This window comes from Lolium rigidum, chromosome 2 (assembly GCF_022539505.1).
Source record: "Lolium rigidum isolate FL_2022 chromosome 2, APGP_CSIRO_Lrig_0.1, whole genome shotgun sequence".
In the NCBI taxonomy this organism is placed as follows: domain Eukaryota; kingdom Viridiplantae; phylum Streptophyta; class Magnoliopsida; order Poales; family Poaceae; genus Lolium; species Lolium rigidum.
The window spans coordinates 47210781-47231505 of record NC_061509.1 but is presented as its reverse complement, the minus strand read 5'-3'; the positions used below and the strand labels follow the sequence as shown (position 1 = coordinate 47231505).

Sequence of the window (20725 nt, the reverse complement as noted above, 5' to 3'; positions counted from 1 at the left end):
CACCAGATCTAGCATGAGGAAAAGTTTTTGAAACAGTAGGCCGTAGCCCTGCCTTAAATTAATAAGGCCGTTTCCGGCAGATACATAGTGCATTACACAGCTTACACAGCTTACAAGCCTCAAAGAAACAAGCACACGAAAGATAAGAAAGAAGCTTTGCTTGAAGCACCGAGACCATCGTCTTCCGGAATGTCGACACAGGTGACATAGGCATCCCCAATGGGCCTGCCGAAGATGGTACCCGGGGTTTACCCGGGGTTTACTTTGGAAAAAAGAAAAATTCGAGTATGGCAAAATAGAAAAGGCGAGAGCCTATGACCAAATGCAAGCATTTGTCCATAGCCTCGGGGGCTACTCCCATCGGGAGCGCTGTTCGCGCACCCGATAGATATAAAAGTTCGAGAAAGAATGACAATATAGCGACATGAGGTATTAGAATGTTGAGCCTACAACCAAGCACTAGTCCTTGGTTGTAGCCTCGGGGGCTACTCCCATCGGGAACGCTGTTCGCGTGCCCGATGAAATTATAAAAAAAAAAAGAAGAAAAGAGAGAGGAGAAAGAAGGAAAGAAAGAAGAAGTGAGTATATTTCGAGTTATACAAATAACTCTACATATACTCCCATCGGGAAGGCAAAATAAGTCATCCGTTGACTCAATAAAATGTGCTATTCCAGCAGCCGAAAAAGCACTCGACAATATATTCTCGGAGCGCCAAAGTAGCGAATAATCTCCGAATGCCGCAAAACTTTGCGAAGGTAAGACCCCGGATCCGTTCGAGCGGCGTGGCGCCGTCTCTCGACGTCGGTTTGCTACTTTTTTCCGTATCAACGGATACGAAGAAAAATCCTAACGGACGCGTTAGGTACCCGATAAAATATGACCGGGACTCGACGGAATGGTAAGACCTTAAGCGACACCCGTCGAAGTTTACACCGCATCCCGGGATCATGTCCAGGGATGTGATCTTGAAGTAGGTTTTTGCGGATTGCCACTAGAGCAGCTTAACTAGTACCGATCCGTCGGATGAACTAGCCCCAACTACCATTATCCCCGTGCAATATATAATTTCATATTCAAAGATATATGATAAAGTTCAGAGCTATTGAACAAATGTAAAGTTGGAGATTTTCCCTGACTCTGCGATTCAAGCAAAATCTCGGGGGCTACTGACATAGGCATCCCCAATGGGCCTGCCGAAGATGGTACCCGGGGTTTACTGAAGGCCCACGACCCGAAGGATAAGAAGATTCGGAAGCCCAAGATACTATTAAGGAAAGCTAGAGTTGCAATAGGAAGCATTATTTGTAATCTTGCGGGACGAGTTAGAAACCCTCCCGGACTCTGTAAACTTGTGTATCACGAATCCCTCGGCTCCGCCTCCTATATAAGGGGAGTCGAGGGACAAAGAAAGGATCGAATCATTGTCTCACAAACCTTAGTTTTTACATCGTCGAGTACTTTTCGGCTGAAACCTTCGAGATCTACTTGCCCTCTACATCCAAGAAACCCTAGTCTACAACTCGTAGGCATTGACAAGTTAATACCTTGTCAACAGGGGAGGAGGGACCAAAGGAGGCGCCATCAACGGAAGAAATCCTCACATCGCTTCGAGATGAACAGACTCCACCCGCTCACGGTCTCTGACTCCGAAGAGGGATCCCATCCCTCTCACTCATGATCGCCGAGCGCCGCACCGTCGAGAATCAGAGAGGTTCCCCCAAGAACACTCCAGAGCAGAGTTGAGGTCCATTGAAGAGATCGAGATCAGCTGCTGCATCAGACAACACACCACAAGCACCTCCAACCCACAGCACCGCCACCAGGAACACGCAAGCCGACGAACGAAGACGCATCAGGAAGAACGGCAAACACGAAGCAGCAACCGCCACAGGACCGGAAATTGACAAGCAACCTCCCGCCTGACAAATCACTGCAGATGAAGCAACGCCAAGAACCAACACCGACAAACAGGAACTCGCCAACATCCCAGCAGCCCCAGTCGGTGCCTTCAAGAAGGGGAACGATGCCATGGCGCCGCCACCGCCCACGCAGGGGTTAGGGTTTTCACCCAAGGCAGGGGGTGGGGGAAGACGGGGACCTCAACGAAGCCTCCAAGGAGGGAACCGACGCCAATGGCGTCGACAACGCCGTGGCCACCGCCAGCCAGGGGTTTCCCCCGGTCCCAATCACACCACCACCATTCACCCGGCCAAATCGCAGATCCGGTCGGGGAATGAGAGCTTCATAGGTCGGGGTCGGAGATCTCCCAGATCTGACGCCGAAGGCCGACGGAAAGGCCCGCACGCCGCGCCATCCGCTCGCTGCAACCCCGCTGCCCGCACGGCCGAGGACGCAGGCCAGCACTCACGGCCGCCGCTCGCCGTAGAGCCGACGCCGTCGCCACCACCCGGAGCCTCCGCTCCGGTGTCCAAAAAGCCCCCACCTTGGGCACCACCTGCAGCATCTCCGCGCCGCCCAAGGCCACATCCAAACCTTCATCCGGGAGCCACCCGCCGCCACGAGGGGAAGGGCCAGCCGCTGGGTTCCGGCCTGGGGAGAGACGCAGGGTAGGACGAAGAGCCGCCGAGCAGCATCCTCAGACATGACGAGCTCGACGCGACCGCCTCCCTCCCTGCGACCGCGCTGAGCTGCCAAGGGCCTAGGCCAGGAGCCTAGGGTCAAATCCCCGTCGCGGCCTTCGGCCAGCAGCGCCTCGGGGGGGGGGGGGGGGGGGTGGGAGGAGGGGGCCTGGGTGGCGGCGGGCTAGGGTTTGCCCCCTCGGTCGCCTGGAGGAGACGACCCGAGGGGAGCGAACGGGGATAGACCGATGATTTTTAGCTTCTTGGTGTCAGGTCAGCATGAGGAAAAGTCATAGTCAGCTTACCCTGTATCGCAGCGATGCTGCAGCAGATGGAAGACTGGGAGATAAAAGATAGGCTGCTGGAAGCGCACAACCACCTCCATCCCAGCGCTCCTCACATCCCACAACCGGCGGCACTCCTCCCGCCGAAATCTGAACGAATGGAACCAACGTCGACCTATCCGTAGGGAGACCCAACGGTGCGGCCTCCACAACAGTCGCGGGGCAGCGTTCACCGGGATGGCTTCCCAGTTGCCGCTCTCGTCTCTCACCTTCTCTGTCCCCTCCGCTAGCTCGCCCAACAACGCTGGCCGCGGTGTACGTTGCTCATCTGCACCAGATCCCCTCGGCTAGGTTCCCGACTGGCGCCTCCAGCTTGAGCGTGAGCTCCTCCACCTCTCCACGGCTACCGGCCGCCGACCCTCGAGCGCCTCCATCGATGATGATGTCCGACTTCCGAGTCCAGACCCGGACGCCTCGTTTTCCTCGAAAGAGAGATGGGAGTCGGTGTGGGAGGCAGAGGGCGGAGGAGATGAGGTTCCAATCAGCGGCAACGAAATAGGGAATGAGACACCTAGACAGCTAGACTCTTCAACCGCTGAAAATGGGACACGTTTGCAAGGGAAAGAAGATCATGAGAAGTCTAGACTCTAGCACGGTCATAAACGAAGAACGCAATTACCGGATCACCGGAAGAAATAACGCAACAAAAACGGTAGCCGGTAACTTGATGTCTACAAAATGGGAAAGCAAAAACTATCGGAAACAACACAGCGCCGACAACCATCGCACGCGTCACGTAATTATTGAAGGAGCGAAGCGATAAATAGCTCGTCTACAGTGCATGAATCAATTTGGAAACGGTAATCTGACCAACTTTTATATAGTGTATAATGACAAAACTTACTTATTCTTAATTGTTACTAGATGCTTCTAACACCATGCTGTATGTTGGTCCATTCTATATTGATTTATTTCCCATAGAGACATAATGGAGGGGCAATAGTACATAGACTAGCAGACCATCTTACTCCATATTTTTTGGTCAACTTGTTAATCTGTATAAAAATCAGCTATTATTAGCCAAAGCAGGGTACCTGCAAATTTGGAGTCCCTGTGCAAAATCTAATATTTGGCCTATGCATAGCAAAAATTCTAACAATGAAAAAAAAACTATTACACTAGTAATGTGGTACGTCGTTTAGTTTTGTTTTCAGAAATAGTTCCATCGTAAGCAAAAATAATCAGGGAAACTTTGGTGAATCTGGTTTTCATTCCGTATATACTACATCAGTTATTATTTCAATTCGATTGAAATCTAACCAAACTAACTTATTTAAATTTGTCCGCAGCATTGTAATCTCAGAAATAACTTGACTGAAAAGCAATTGCTTCAGTGTTCACTGAAATGGTAGATTTTATCGATAATTGAACCCGTAACATTTTTCTCCAGGAATTACTACCTTTGTTTGAAGATAGATGATATCATAGGATCCATAGAATTGTTATTTTTTTTTTGCAGGCCTTACCTTTGACTATTAGGACATAAAAATATATAGATTTTTCAAGTGATATATATGATTATGACTTTTTTATTAACAAAATGACCAAAGTTCAAATAAGGAAACAGTGATAGGATCCAGGAAGTCACGTTCTGTTGAATACAAGAAATAGTACCTACATTTTTTTGACAACTGAGGAAGTAGTACATATTGATTTAAATGAAGCCTTGAAATCTTAAGTTGAGAGATGTGGGGGCAGGTGTGGGAAATTGGCTGGCTGGTTTTTTTTTTTTTTGATGTAACCATATATTTCATTAGATAATCTGTTTACAGAGATTACACATATGGTCACCACACAAGACAAATATTTGCATCAAGCAACTTTGCACAAGAAAACTCACAAGAAGTAAAACTACAAGTTCACCCTTGGAGAAAACTGTGCCTCGCCGAAACATCGTCCATCTTTCTCCACTGCCACCATGGTAGCGCTGGAAAAAAAGACGAACAACCACCACACCTAGATCTGGGAGAGCACCATCGCATTCAATGATGCTTTTTGAGCAGGCACCGCTAGCACTTAACGGCATAAAGTATGCTAGTTATTCAGGCACTTGACTGTTCCAGCCCTCGCCCAAATAGGGTAAGCTCCCACCAACCACCCCGATCCCTTTCTGAAAATGCTCCGACAACCCCATGCGGGAAACACGCACCCCAGGTTTCTGCGGCAGATAAAGTTGACTTGTCCCTCCTCTCCGCAAAACCTAGATCACTTCTGCTGCAAGTCATAGACCGGCGTTCTTCTTCCTCCTCTAGATCTCCATGGACTCCAGGTTCCGAATCGAAGTAGAGCAACGTAGGTCAGTTAATTTTGCAGCAGAAATCCTAAAAACTGGAACCGAGCAAAAAAACAATTCTTCCACATGTGAAACAACTTGTTCATATACTATTTGGATTGCCCAAAACCCATACAACTCAGTAGCTGTCTAGATTCCAGTAGCAAATATGTCACTTCAAACACAGATAATCTACCCACTGGGCAAGTTAAGTGTTTACGACTTTGTTGTTGATGTTACGTGGAGCAGATTGTTTGGGTGGTTGGAAGACATTGAATGAGCCTCCCTGTCACTACCTTTGGTCTCCCAAAACGTATTATATTTAGGAACAGAGGGAGCACCACTTAAGCATTCTGCATCTAGGATCATATATGTGTTCCAGTGGCTTACTGCAATTATGATTTAAAGTACTGATTTTCACACTTATTTGGCAAATTTTAACTAGTGTTACTTGTTTATGTCACATTTTAATTTTTTAATGCAGCAAAAGCCAGAAATATATGTACATAATCTTGCACCATGTGCTACTTCACAGTATATTACCACTGTAAAGAGTGTGAAGACACCCAAGGACAGCTTACGATTTTGAGGTTTCTTGGGGAGCATGACCTTGCACAGAAAATACAGTTGTTAAAGGTTTATTCCCAGTCTCCTTTTTCTCGTCTTAAATTAATGGTGATGTCTGAGGTACTAAATGTTTACTGTCTTGTTATGTGACCGGTCAATTCCAGCATATAGAGTCTTCTGGAGATTTTATAATAATGCACTTTCATTCGTAGAGTGCATAGCCTCAATTTTGCTGTGCGCTTGCCTCACACATTTTCTTGCAATACTTGTTGACGACCTTTGTTGTTCCTCATTATTATTAATTATTATTATATACTCAGGGATTTGGCTAATGCTTATAATCATGTTCCTCTCACCATGCATAAATCTGCTATGTCTCAACTTGCCGAAGATGCATGCTTCGTTTTCCCTTACTATGCCCAACTGTTTTCTTATTGTTAGTAGAGAGATGGTTTCTCATCCAGCATTCCCCTGAGGGATTATTTAAAAATCCATGAAAATGACTTGAATTGTGTATACTATATGCATGATTTTGAACACTGTTCGTTAATCTAACATAATAAAACTGTGTAGAGATTGGCAAATCCGAGGAGGTGGAACGCATGTCTCCAAGACCGTGTCGCGCCGACCTCTGTAGAACAACCCCGCCTTGATATGGCGTGAATCAACGCAAAACATAGCCATAAGCGCGTAGAAGAGTCGGCGAGTGAATGACAAGACTCGACCAAACCGGACGAAGACACCGCCAAAGAAAATTCGACCATGGTGTACATTGTGCCTCAGAGGCCCATGATTTTTGGCAGCAGCAGACTCCGGCTCGATCCGCCTTTTCCAGGTACCTCACGGCCAACCCAAGCAAACACATTCAAGAAGGTAGCGACACCGGGGTGCGTCATCGTCGGATATAGAGTTTCCCTTGGTGCTCGTGGTGGGGAAGCACAAGGCCACGATGATGCCTAAGGAGGGAGACGACGCCCTCAAGCATTTCCATCGCCAATAAAAGCTGATAGACCACCATCGAATGGGGTTGGATGGTGAGAGACACCGAGGTCCATCAACAGCTCGCCTCACAACCGCTCAGAGACAAGCCGCAACGTCACCGGAGTAATGAAGACATGTTCTCCCACCGATACCACCATCAAATGTTGTTGGATGGTGGGGATCTAGCCCGTTGCCACCTGGCCAACTATCGGCACCACCACGGTGCCTAGCAACCAGTGGTGTAGGCGCCACCACGTTTGCCTGCCACCACAACCTTGATCTGCAGGCGTGCACATGCTCAGATGCGCCAAGCGGGCTCGCAGGCCGCGTACATGGCAGAAGGGGCAGCTCCACCACGGGTAGGTTGCGCCTCTCCTCAGTCGATGTCATGGCACGCTTTGCATGTGGGTCCCTGCAGCATCTCGCCACCGAACCTCTATCAAAAACCGTGCTGCCGCGTGAGGGAGAAGGCATTGCCGCGTCGTTGCCGCATGGGCTTCGCTCGATGGTTGCACGGCCTCCTCCGAGGCGAATAGGTAGGGAGGCTGGGGAGTGGTTTTATGTGTGGGCGTTGGTGGCTACTCCGCAGTCGCCCCAGAGCGATCAAGAGGCTAGGGTTTCCAACTACTTCGTTGTGTGAACATTCGTTTTTATAGTGTGTGAACATTTAATGGATATTGGCTCGTTTTTGCAACCGAAGTGGATTTGTTGTTGGGCTACAGATTCGCAAAAGAAAGAAAAGGTAAATTTGAGACCTAGTGCTTAGTTTACTTTTGAGAAAAAAACTAGTGCGAGTGGGAAAAAAATCGTGCACAGCTTACAAGAAAGCTCCCGGGACAGACGATCAGGCTGAAGTTCTTCATTTTTGTGACGTGGGCCGACTTGACCGAAGCGCGCCTTCCGGCCCAGGACTATCGCGCGAACCGTTGGTGGAACTGAACGCACGCGGGCGGACGCGCCTTGTTTCCTTTTTTTAGTCCCACATCGGACAACTATGTCGCGAACAGGCTACATAAAAGGCTTCCTCCGTCGGTATGAGCAACAAGCCGAGCCCGGTAGCGTGGGCTCTCAACCCAGATGGAAGGGGGCAGCAGTTCGGGATGACGAGAAAGGAGTTGAGTACGAGGGTGACCAGCTTGCCGGGCCCGCCCCCGGGGGCCCGTAACCGTAGGTCATTTGTGATCGGGGCAAGCCCACCACTACTCCCTCAACGCGACTTGCTAGGCCCGCCCCCGGGGGCCTGTTACCGTAGGTCATTTGTGTTCGGAGCAAGGCCCATCTCTACCAACTGCTAACAACTTTTTTGCTATGTTTTTTTTCATCCGCATTTGGGTTAGCCAACTAAACGTACATCTATGTTTTCTAACAAATATTCAAAAACAAAATAGTTTCCAAATCTTACATATACTTTCATCCGATCCAAATTACTCGTCGTAAATATTAGCTAACATACATTTACGCTTCCGGGCCGCCGCTTTGGTGGTCATCGTAACCCGCGTCTGCGTCTGTGTTGTAGCCTTCGCAATCAATGTCGCGGCTGCCTCTTCTGCACGCGCACTAGCAAGGCCCATCTCTACCGACTGCTAACAACTTTTTTGATATGTTTTTTTTTTCATCCGCATTTGGGTTAGCCACCTAAACGTACATCTATGTTTTCTAACAAATATTCAAAAACAAAATAGTTTCCAAATCTTACATATACTTTCATCCGATCCAAATTACTCATCGTAAATATTAGCTACACATTTACGTTTCCTAACAGATATTTAAAACGAAATAGTTTCCAAATCTTAGATCCGATTAATATACTTCCTCCGATCCAATTTTTTTGTCAAAAGTTTGTCTAGATATGCATGTAACTAAACACGTTTGTTACCTAGATACTCCCTCCGATCCGAAATATAAGACGTTTAAGCTTTTGTAGTTCAACTTCGGTCACGCTACAAAATTTTCAGGGTTTCCAATTTTGCCATCGCCTCGCGTCGCTCTCTCACCCGCACAGCCGACAACTGCTCACTCACCCGCACGGCCTCTCACCGGCTCACCTGTACTCGTCCTCCCTCTCACCCGCACTCCGGCGCGTTCTCGCGCGCGGCAGCCGCCGCCACTCGCGTCACCACCGCGTTCTTGCGCGCCCTCTCCCTCGTGCGCGTCTCCATTGTCTCTCGTCTCCCCGCACGTCTTCGCCTCTCGCTTGCTCTCCTGGAGTATTCCGCATCGTGGTGTAGAAAAATCTGATTTTTTCCATCCGTGTCTGAGCGGCACTGGCTCGATTCGTCGATGGTAGGGCTGGATCCGTCGATGGTGGGGATGGATCCGTCCACAACGAAGCAGAAGGAGGCCGGTGAAGTCGAGACGAAGGAGGCCCGACGCCCGCTGCCCGTTCGACCAGACCCGCCGCGAGAGGGCTGCTACTCCAAGTAAGAGGTCATGGCGACCATGGAGGAGTGCATGAGGAAGCAGGCCAACGGCAACACGCTCCTCACGCTCGGCAACAGCGCCTCAGAGTCGTGCTCGTGGAGGCGACGGGGCTTCTGTTTCGCCGGTTGCCAACTGGTCGTCTCCGGTACCGGATTTCATCGTGCTCGACGATGACAACGAGTAGGCGCAAGCGTTAGTTTTTATATTTTATATTTTCCTTTCTTTACTACGTAAATTATGTTTTTGTGTTGAAAAAAATGCAAAAACGAAAAAAAATGCGTTGTCCCGGTGGGGCACCCGGTCGATTTCGACAATTTGAGCCGACGCAAACGGACGCGCCCGGATATTTTAGGCGTCCGAAATGCGTCGGCCCGTTGAAGATACCCGGAAGGCAAGGAATAACGGTGTGGATGAATGAGGTGACGTCATCGAAATTGCAGCCGATAGAGGGTAAACATCAAATCCAGCGCGTGCCCACGACTCCTGTCCCTGGCTATATCTGGCTTTCTCCTTTGATTCATGTGCTCGGAACTCTTGGATCTGCTGTCTCCGTCACCTTCAGATCATATACGATGATGTGCTTCCCATGGCGGGGCAGCAGGTCTTCCGCGCGCGACGGCCGTCACGATGCCCAAGTCCCATATGTCCTCCAAGCCCGTCGTGCACTCCGCTCAAATCCCGCATCGTCATTTCCACGCCCAGTTCACTCCACCACCTTGCCTTGCCCCTCATGGAGTCGGGAGTCCTGCTTCAGCAACGCGTTCGTGTCCACTGTCTCCGCCGCCAAATGAGCGCGCCGACCCATCACTCTACCAGTACGACATCTTCTCCAAAAACGTCGCTGTCCGTCATGGTGGCCTCCGTTGTGCGTGGCAATCCAGAGCCCTCCCGCACGTCTCTCTCTCCCACTTGGTCAACGCCTCCATGTACCTCACGTTCTTCCATGTCTCGCATGCAGCACGCCGCCGCTCGGTGCGCAAGTGCAGCTGCTCATCGCCTCTGACTTCCCCTTCCTCAATGCCTCCACATTGCTCATGCTCCGGCAGGTCGAGGACAGGAACAATGTCATAACGCCGTGTGAGCTCGACTACCTCCAGGTCTACCTTACCATAGATGTTGGCGTTGCTGCGCGAGCATGATGACCATGAATCCATGGATTTGCTTAGTAGGTCGGAGGCTGCTGACTCGGTACTGATGAGTCACGGGGATAATGTTATTGGACTCCACATGCTCGGCAATAGGGGAGAAGTGCCACAGCTGTACTGCCAAGCAACAAACGGCTTTCGCCTCATTAATTGATCAATGGACGTGGGCTATTGACACTGCATAAAAACCAGAACAAATAAAATACGATTGAGAAATACAGCCGTTGGCATGGATACGGGTGACAGCCATTGGTCCAAACTGCGGGAGCATCTGGACCGATTTCTGAATTGAATATCCGAGTAATTTGGCACAACCATAATTGCTATGAGGTATGTTACTCCCCTATTAGGTGCTAGGAGTCCAGTTAAAATTATTCTTTTTTATTTCCACCCTTGCAGTTATAAAATTGCATCCATCCACTCCATCGTCCAGAATCAGCTCGGGCGGACTCCCGCGCTCGCAGCACCGCGCCAGCAGCCTTCCGATCTAGGCGCCGACGGTCTCCCGTGCTTCACGCTGGCGGCCTCCTGCTTCCCTAGCGCTGCGGGCCTTTCCCTGCCCTCCCGAGATCTCTCGTCGTGGGTCTCCCACTGCCCTCACCTCCCACCAGCGAGCCGATGGCATTGGGTTAGATAACTAATTAATATACTCCATTCAAGCCAAATTACTTGTACTAGTAGATTTGTATATACTTGCATCCGGTCCAAATTACTTGTCATAAATAGAGAGCGAATAAAGTGAACCGGGCGGCATTTGCTCCCGCCGCAACTTCAATAGCCATTGGTCCACGTTAGCACTGCGACTAGTGTAGTGGCAGTGTATATTTCCCGGTAGATTGAATAATTAGTGGGTATATTATGCTGGGCCTCACATGGGATAATAAATTTCTGCGGTGACGTGCGTCCCCTCCCCACCTAACTCTCTCTATATACCTCTCGTCTTCCTGCCACAGCAGCTAACAACCACTGTCGATGCTCCGGCGATGTACCGATTTATCTGTGGAAAGAAGACGCGGTGGTTCGAACAACTGATTCATGGTGTGGAAAGAAGATTAGCATGAAAAGCGAACTGGACTGTTAGTTCAAGCCAGCGGAGAGACATGGCGGCAGCGGCGGGAGCAACGCACAGAGGGGACGGGGCACACGCCGCGCGCCTCCGCTGCGATGTCACAGTGTGGTCGGCGGAAGAGCGCGCATGGTGTCGCCATTGGTGGGTCGCGTGGTGCCGGCGGGCGTGGCACATCAGCGTGCGCCGGCGACGTCGCCTTCCCCTGTAGAGTCATCATTGCCGCTACCGTCCGGCGGGCGTGGCACGTGACGACGCCATCATGCGCGCCACCTCCAGCGCCGCCTTGTTGGCCGCCAGTGACGAGAGCTCCCGCTACTGTCAGCACCTTGCCCGCCTTCTTCCCCAGTTTCATCCCCGCTCCTCATCGTCATGACTCAAGCCACGGCGCTGCAGAACATCAAGGAGGACGCCGCAGCCACGCTCGAGCCGGACGAACAGAGGGACGCCGCTGCTGTACCCCAGGCACGGCCCTGCTCATCCACCAGCGCCGCCAGCGAGCTGCTTCATCTGGATCTCTCGGGGCAGAGCTAGGCCGTGCCTCGACGCAGGAGGAGGTGTACGGGAGGTCTGCGGCGGCTACCTCGACGGAGGAAAAGGGGGACGGGAGGGCGAGCGGCGTGCACCATCCCAGCCACGAGGGGCGGCAGAAGCGGGGCGACAAGTCACACGACAGGAGGGCGTTGGGTGAGATGTACCTGCTCATCACCTGCAACGTGCTTGTCACAACCGGCTTCTCCACCTTCGGCTACGTAGCACAGGGGCTCGGCGGGGTACGGCCGTGGATCATGCCCGCCACGCGCCCATGGATGGGCGACACAGTGCTTCATAGGTGCCTCGGAGACGCCGAAAAAATGGTCAACGGCGGCAGCAGGGTGCTTGAGATAGCGCTGCCGGCTTGGCGGCGTCTGCAACACAACGCGATCAATGGTAGGACATGGCGAGGTACTGCAGGTCTGCAGTGTCCTGATGCCTACACATGGCGCGGTCACCGACGGCAACCACCTCCTCTCCTAAGTCCTAAGAAAACCCAGTTCGCGCTCGTCTACACGCTCAGCACTGCCGAATCCGTGTTCGAACTGAGCAGCGACGCGCCGGAGGTGTGCGCGATGCGACCGGACATGCTGCTCCGATTCAGATGACGCACGCTGCCGCCGACTATCACTGGCACTATCTACCACAACGCGGCGACTGAGCACGGCCGACGGCGCCGCCCAGGATCAAGACGCTCAGATGAACTCGCCACCGTCCTTCCTTTGCCGGTCCGGCGCGCCACAGTGATGGCGTGTATTTCACACGTTCGTTGGGCAACCCCAAGAGGAAGGTATGATGCGCACAGCAGCAAGTTTTCCCTCAGAAAAAAACCAAGGTTTATCGAACCAGGAGGAGCCAAGAAGCACGTTGAAGGTTGATGGCGGCGGGATGTAGTGCGGCGCAACACCGGAGATTCGGCGCCAACGTGGAACCTGCACAACACAACCAAAGTACTTTGCCCCAACGAAACAGTGAGGTTGTCAATCTCACCGGCTTGCTGTAACAAAGGATTAACCGTATTGTGTGGAAGATGATTGTTTGCAGAGAAAATAGTAAAAACAAGTATTGCAGCAGATTTGTATTTCGAGTATTAAAAGAATGGACCGGGGTCCACGAGTTCACTAGAGGTGTCTCTCCCATAAGATAAAAGCATGTTGGGTGAACAAATTACAGTCGGGCAATTGACAAATAGAGAGGGCATAACAATGCACATACATGACATGATAAGTATAGTGAGATTTAATTGGGCATTACGACAAAGTACATAGACCGCCATCCAACTCGCATCTATGCCTAAAAAGTCCACCTTCAGGTTATCATCCGAACCCCTCCAGGTATTAAGTTGCTAAACAACGAGACAATTGCATTAAGTATGGTGCGTAATGTAATCAACAACTACATCCTCGGACATAGCGCCAATGTTTTATCCCTAGTGGCAACGAGCACAACACAACCTTAGAACTTTTCATCCATCGTCCCGGGTGTCAATGCGAGGCATGAACCCACTATCGAGCATAAGTACTCCCTCTTGGAGTTAAAAGTAAAAACTTGGCCGAGCCTCTACTAGAAACGGAGAGCATGCAAGATCATAAACAACACATGTATAATAACTTGATAATTAACATAACATGGTATTCTCTATCCATCGGATCCCGACAAACACAACATATAGAATTACAGATAGATGATCTTGATCATGTTAGGCAGCTCACAAGATCCAACAATGAAGCACAATGAGGAGAAGACAACCATCTAGCTACTGCTATGGACCCATAGTCCAGGGGTAGACTACTCAATCATCACTCCGGAGGCGACCATGGCGGTGTAGAGTCCTCCGGGAGATGATTCCCCTCTCCGAGCAGGTGCCGGAGGTGATCTCCGGATCCCCGAGATGGGATCGGCGGCGATGGCGTCTCGGTAAGGTTTTCCGTATCGTGGCTCTCGGTATCGGGGGTTTCGTCACGGAGGCTTTAAGTAGGCGGAAGGGCAAGTCAAGAGGCGGCACGGGGGGCCCACACCATAGGCCGGCGCGGCCAGGGGTGGGGCCGCGCCGCCCTAGGGTTTGGCCACCCCGTGGCCCCTCTTCGTCCCGTCTTCGGACTTCTGGAAGCTTCGTGGAAAAATAGGCCCCTGGGCTTTGATTTCGTCCAATTCCGAGAATATTTCCTTACTAGGATTTCTGAAACCAAAAACAGCAGAAAACAGCAATCGGCACTTCGGCATCTTGTTAATAGGTTAGTTCCGGAAAATGCACGAATATGACATAAAGTGTGCATAAAACATGTAGGTATCATCAATAATATGGCATAGAACATAAGAAATTATCGATACGTCGGAGACGTATCAAGCATCCCCAAGCTTAGTTACTGCTCGTCCCGAGCAGGGTAAAACGATAACAAAGATAATTTCTGAAGTGATATGCCATCATAACCTTGATCATACTATTTGTAAACATATGTAGTGGATGCGATGATCATAACAATGGTGATGACATGAGTAAACAAGTGAATCATAAAGCAAAGACTTTTCATGAATAGTACTTCAAGACAAGTATTAATAAGTCTTGCATAAGAGTTAACTCATAAAGCAATAAATCAAAGTAAAGGTATTGAAGCAACACAAAGGAAGATTAAGTTTCAGCGGTTGCTTTCAACTTGTAACATGTATATCTCATGGATAATAGTCAACATAGAGTAATATAACAAGTACAATATGCAAGTATGTAGAAATCAATGCACGGTTCACACAAGTGTTTGCTTCTTGAGGTGGAGAGAGATAGGTGAACTGACTCAACATAAAAGTAAAGAGAATGGTCCTTCAAAGAGGAAAGCATCGATTGCTATATTTGTGCTAGAGCTTTTATTTTGAAAACATGAAGCAATTTTGTCAACGGTAGTAATAAAGCATATGAGTTATGAAAGTTATATCTTACAAGTTGCAAGTCTCATGCATAGTATGCTAATAGTGCCCGCACCTTGTCCTAATTAACTTGGACTACCGGATCTTTGCAATGCACATGTTTTGACCAAGTGTCACAATGGGGTACCTCCATGCCGCCTGTACAAAGGTCTAAGGAGAAAGCTCGCATTTTGGATTTCTCGCTTTTGATTATTCTCAACTTAGACATCCATACCGGGACAACATGGACAACAGATAATGGACTCCTCTTTTATGCATAAGCATGTGGCAACAATTATTATTCTCATATGAGATTGAGGATATGTGTCCAAACTGAAACTTCCACCATGAATCATGGCTTTAGTTAGCGGCCCAAAGTTCTTCTCTAACAATATGCATGCTCCAACCATGAAGGTGGTAGATCTCTCTTGCTTCGGACAAGACGGACATGCATAGCAACTCACATGATATCCAACAAGGAATAGTTGATGGCGTCCCCGAAACATGGTTATCGCTCAACAAGCAACTTAATAAGAGATAAAGTGCATAAGTACATATTCAATACTACAATAGTTTTTAAGCTATTTGTCCCATGAGCTATATATTGCAAAGGTGAATGATGGAATTTTAAAGGTAGCACTCAACCAATTTACTTTGGAATGGCGGATAAATACCATGTAGTAGGTAGGTATGGTGGACACAAATGGCATAGTGGTTGGCTCAAGTATTTTGGATGCATGAGAAGTATTCCCTCTCGATACAAGGTTTAGGCTAGCAAGGCTATTTGAAACAAACACAAGGATGAACGGTACAGCAAAACTCACATAAAATACATATGGTAAACATTATAAGACTCCATACCGTCTTCCTTGTTGTTCAAAACTCAATACTAGATGTTATCTAGACTCTAGAGAAACCAAATATGCAAACCAAATTAGCAAGATCTAAGTATTTCTTCATTAATGGGTGCAAAGTATATGATGCAAGAGCTTAAACATGAGCACAACAATTGCCAAGTATCAAATTATCCAAGACATTTTAGAGTTACTACATGTAGCATTTTCCAATTCCAACCATATAACAATTTAACGAAGGAGAAACTTCGCCATGAATACTATGAGTAGAACCTAAGGACATATTTGTCCATATGCAACAGCGGAGCGTGTCTCTCTCCCACAAAGTGAATGCTAGGATCCATTTTATTCAAACAAAACAAAAAACAAAAACAAACCGACGCTCCAAGCAAAGTGCATAAGATGTGGCCGAATAAAAATATAGTTTCGGGGGAGGAACCCGATAATGTTGTCGATGAAGAAGGGGATGCCTTGGGCATCCCCAAGCTTAGACGCTTGAGTCTTCTTAATATATGCAGGGGTGAACCACCGGGGCATCCCCAAGCTTAGAGCTTTCACTCTCCTTAATCATATTGCATCATACTCCTCTCTTGATCCTTGAAAACTTCCTCCACACCAAACTCGAAACAACTCATTAGAGGGTTAGTGCATAATAAAAATTCACATGTTCAGAGGTGACACAATCATTCTTAACACTTCTGGACATTGCATAAAGCTACTGGACATTAATGGATCAAAGAAATTCATCCAACATAGCAAAAGAGGCAATGCGAAATAAAAGACAGAATCTGTCAAAACAGAACAGTCCGTAAAGATGGATTTTATTAGGCCACCAGACTTGCTTAAACGAAAATGCTCAAATTGAATGAAAGTTGCGTACATATCTGAGGATCACTCACGTAAATTGGCATAATTTTCTGAGTTACCTACAGAGAATTAGACCCAGATTCGTGACAGCAAAGAAATCTGTTTCTGCGCAGTAATCCAAATCTAGTACTTACTTTACTATCAAAGACTTTACTTGGTACAACAAAACACAAAACTAAGATAAGGAGAGGTTGCTACAGTAGTAAACAACTTCCAAGACACAAATATAAAACAAAAATACTGGAGTAAAAACATGGGTTGTCTCCCATAAGCGCTTTTCTTTAACGCCTTTCAGCTAGGCGCGGAAAGTGTATCTCAAGTATTATCGAAGGGTGGTGCGTCAACCTTATCATTCAAGGAGGAGGATTCTTCAATAGAATTTACCTTCTTACCTTGTGGATCTCTTTCCGCGTGCCATTCAGAGTAATTAACCATCATATTATCAAGAAGCTTTGTTGCTTCACCAAGAGTGATGGACATAAAGGTACCTCCAGCAATTGAATCCAATAAATTCCGCGAAGAAAAATTTAGTCCTGCATAGAAGGTTTGGATGATCATCCAAGTAGTCAGTCCATGGGTTGGGCAATTTTTAACCAGAGATTTCATTCTTTCCCAAACTTGAGCAACATGTTCAGTATCTAATTGTTTCAAATTCATTATGCTACTCCTCAAAGATATAATTTTAGCAGGGGGATAATATCTACCAATAAAAGCATCCTTGCATTTAGTCCATGAATCAATACTATTCTTAGGCGAGAGATAGCAACCAATCTTTAGCTCTTCCTCTTAATGAGAAAGGGAACAATTTTAATTTTATAATGTCACCATCTACATCTTTATATTTTTGCATTTCACATAGTTCAACAAAATTATTGAGATGGGCAGCAGCATCATCGAACTAACACCGGAAAATTGCTCTCTCATGACAAGATTAAGTAAAGCAGGTTTAATTTCAAAGAATTCTGCTGTAGTAGCAGGTGGAGCAATAGGTGTGCATAAGAAATCATTATTATTTGTGCTAGTGAAGTCACACAACTTAGTATTTTCAGGGTTGGCCATTTTAGCAATAGTAAATAAAGCGAACTAGATAAAGTAAATGCAAGTAAACTAATTTCTTTTGTGTTTTCGATATAGCAAACAAGACAGTAAATAAAGTAAAACTAGCAACTAATTTTTTTGTGTTTTGATATAATGCAGCAAACAAAGTAGTAAATAAAATAAAGCAAGACAAAAACAAAGTAAAGAGATTGAGAAGTGGAGACTCCCCTTGCGGCGTGTCTTGATCTCCCCGGCAACGGCGCCGGAAAATATGCTTGATGGCGTGTATTTCACACGTTCGTTGGGCAACCCCAAGAGGAAGGTATGATGCGCACAGCAGCAAGTTTTCCCTCGGAAAGAAACCAAGGTTTATCGAACCAGGAGGAGCCAAGAAGCACGTTGAAGGTTGATGGCGGCGGGATGTAGTGCGGCGCAACACCGGAGATTCCGGCGCCAACGTGGAACCCGCACAACACAACCAAAGTACTTTGCCCCAACGAAACAGTGAGGTTGTCAATCTCACCGGCTTGCTCGTAACAAAGGATTAACCATATTGTGTGGAAGATGATTGTTTGCATAGAAAATAGTAAAAACAAGTATTGCAGCAGATTTGTATTTCGAGTATTAAAAGAATGGACCGGGGTCCACAGTTCACTAGAGGTGTCTCTCCCATAAGATAAAAGCATGTTGGGTGAACAAATTACGGTCGGGCAATTGACAAATAGAGAGGGCATAACAATGCACATACATGACATGATAAGTATAGTGAGATTTAATTGGGCATTACGACAAAGTACATAGACCGCCATCCAACTGCATCTATGCCTAAAAAGTCCACCTTCGAGGTTATCATCCGAACCCCTCCGATATTAAGTTGCTAAACAACAGACAATTGCATTAAGTATGGTGCGTAATGTAATCAACAACTACATCCTCGGACATAGCGCCAATGTTTTATCCCTAGTGGCAACAGCACAACACAACCTTAGAACTTTCGTCCTCTGTCCCGGTGTCAATGCGAGGCATGAACCCACTATCGAGCATAAGTACTCCCTCTTGGAGTTAAAAGTAAAAACTTGGCCAGAGCCTCTACTAGAAACGGAGAGCATGCAAGATCATAAACAACACATGTATAATAACTTGATAATTAACATAACATGGTATTCTCTATCCATCGGATCCCGACAAACACAACATATAGAATTACAGATAGATGATCTTGATCATGTTAGGCAGCTCACAAGATCCAACAATGAAGCACAATGAGGAGAAGACAACCATCTAGCTACCGCTATGGACCCATAGTCCAGGGGTAGACTACTCACTCATCACTCCGGAGGCGACCATGGCGGTGTAGAGTCCTCCGGGAGATGAATCCCCTCTCCGGCAGGGTGCCGGAGGTGATCTCTGGATCCCCCGAGATGGGATCGGCGGCGACGGCGTCTCAGTAAGGTTTTCCGTATCGTGGCTCTCGGTGTCGGGGGTTTCGTCACGGAGGCTTTAAGTAGGCGGAAGGGCAAGTCAAGAGGCGGCACGGGGGCCCACACCATAGGCCGGCGCGGCCGGGGGTGGGGCCGCGCCGCCCTAGGGTTTGGCCACCCCGTGGCCCCTCTTCGTCTCGTCTTCGGACTTACGGAAGCTTCGTGGAAAAATAGGCCCCCGGGCTTTGATTTCGTCCAATTCCGAGAATATTTCCTTACTAGGATTTACGAAACCAAAAACAGCGAGAAAACAGCAACCGGCACTTCGGCATCTTGTTAATAGGTTAGTTCCAGAAAATGCACGAATATGACATAAAGTGTGCATAAAACATGTAGGTATCATCAATAATATGGCATAGAACATAAGAAATTATCGATACGTCAGAGACGTATCACACAGCTGCAACAACTTCTCCAACACGGACGCGTTCCGGCCCGGCCTGCAGCGGTACGTGTGCACGGACGCCAGGCTGAGGACCTTGGTGGCGGCGTTCCCCATGGTGTGCCACGTCGCGCCACCGGGGCCCATGGTGTGGGCGACCGCCTCCACGGTGCCGTCGCGTGCATGTTAAGCAGCGCAGTGACGAGGACCTTCCACGGCGCCGTCCGCCGTCATGCACGCCACCTCCAGCACAACCTTGTTCCCGTCAGCTATCGAAGTTGTCAGCACCCTGCTCACCTTCTTCATCAGTGACATCTTCGCTCCTCCTCGACGTGGCTCCGCCGTCTGCCGGTCGCCGCTACACCTCCCCGCAGACCGCTGCGCCCCAGCCACTCCCAATTCATCCATCAGCGTCGTGAGTTGCTTCGTCTGCGCCGCCCGCGAGAGAGGAACATCATTTAGGGAAGCCATCTGACACTTTGACCATGCTTTAACTTCTTTAGCCATTTTTTCTCTCTCCCAGGGGGTCCTACACCTGTGTATTCATTGTGTATTGTTGATTGCTCTCAAAAAAATTACCACCGCAGTTGCAGGACCACCTCTTACTCAATCAATGGGAGAACGAGTTCAGGCAGGTGCAAATGCCGCCAGGTTCATCTCAGAGTTCTCCTCATAAATTAGCTAACATAGATGTATGTTTCTTAACAAATACTTAAAATGATATAGTTTACAAATCTTACATCTAATAAATATACTCCCTCCGATCCAAATTATTTGTCATAAATTTGTCTAGATACACATGTAACTAGACACATTTGTTATGTAGGTACATGCAATCATATACAAATCTATAACAAGTAATTTCGATCGAAGGAAGAATCAACTCTATACGTCGGTGTTTGGGTCTTACACATACTACTAGCTAAGCGTCATGACTCGGTGCAACTATTAGCAACTAACTATAAGGAAATTAAAATCTTTACTAACAAATATTTAAAACAAAATAGTTTTCTGATTGCACAGCTGATCATTATACTCCCTCCGATCCAAAATCCATACTTATTATAAAATTGTCTGGATACACATGTTGTTGGAGATATGCCCAACAGGCAATAATAAAATGGTTATTATTATATCTTTCTGTTTATGATAAATATTTGCACCTCATGCTATTAACCGGAAACATTAATACATGTGTGTTTTGTAAACATAAAAGAGTTCCTAGTAAGCTTCTTGTTAAACTAGCTTGTGGATTAATAGATGATCATGGTATCGTAATCATGAATATTGGATGT

At 47.8% G+C, this 20725-nt stretch overlaps 1 long non-coding RNA gene across 2 annotated transcripts in view; it reads left to right on the top strand.

Annotated features, from left to right (window-relative positions):
* The first annotated feature begins 5730 nt into the window (after positions 1 to 5730).
* Positions 5731 to 20725, top strand: part of LOC124686363 — a 56168-nt gene continuing 41173 nt past the window's right edge. For both annotated transcript variants that reach the window (XR_006997794.1, XR_006997795.1), the window contains exon 1: positions 5731 to 5832. This is a non-coding gene — a long non-coding RNA (uncharacterized LOC124686363). The remainder of the gene's footprint in view (positions 5833 to 20725) is intronic.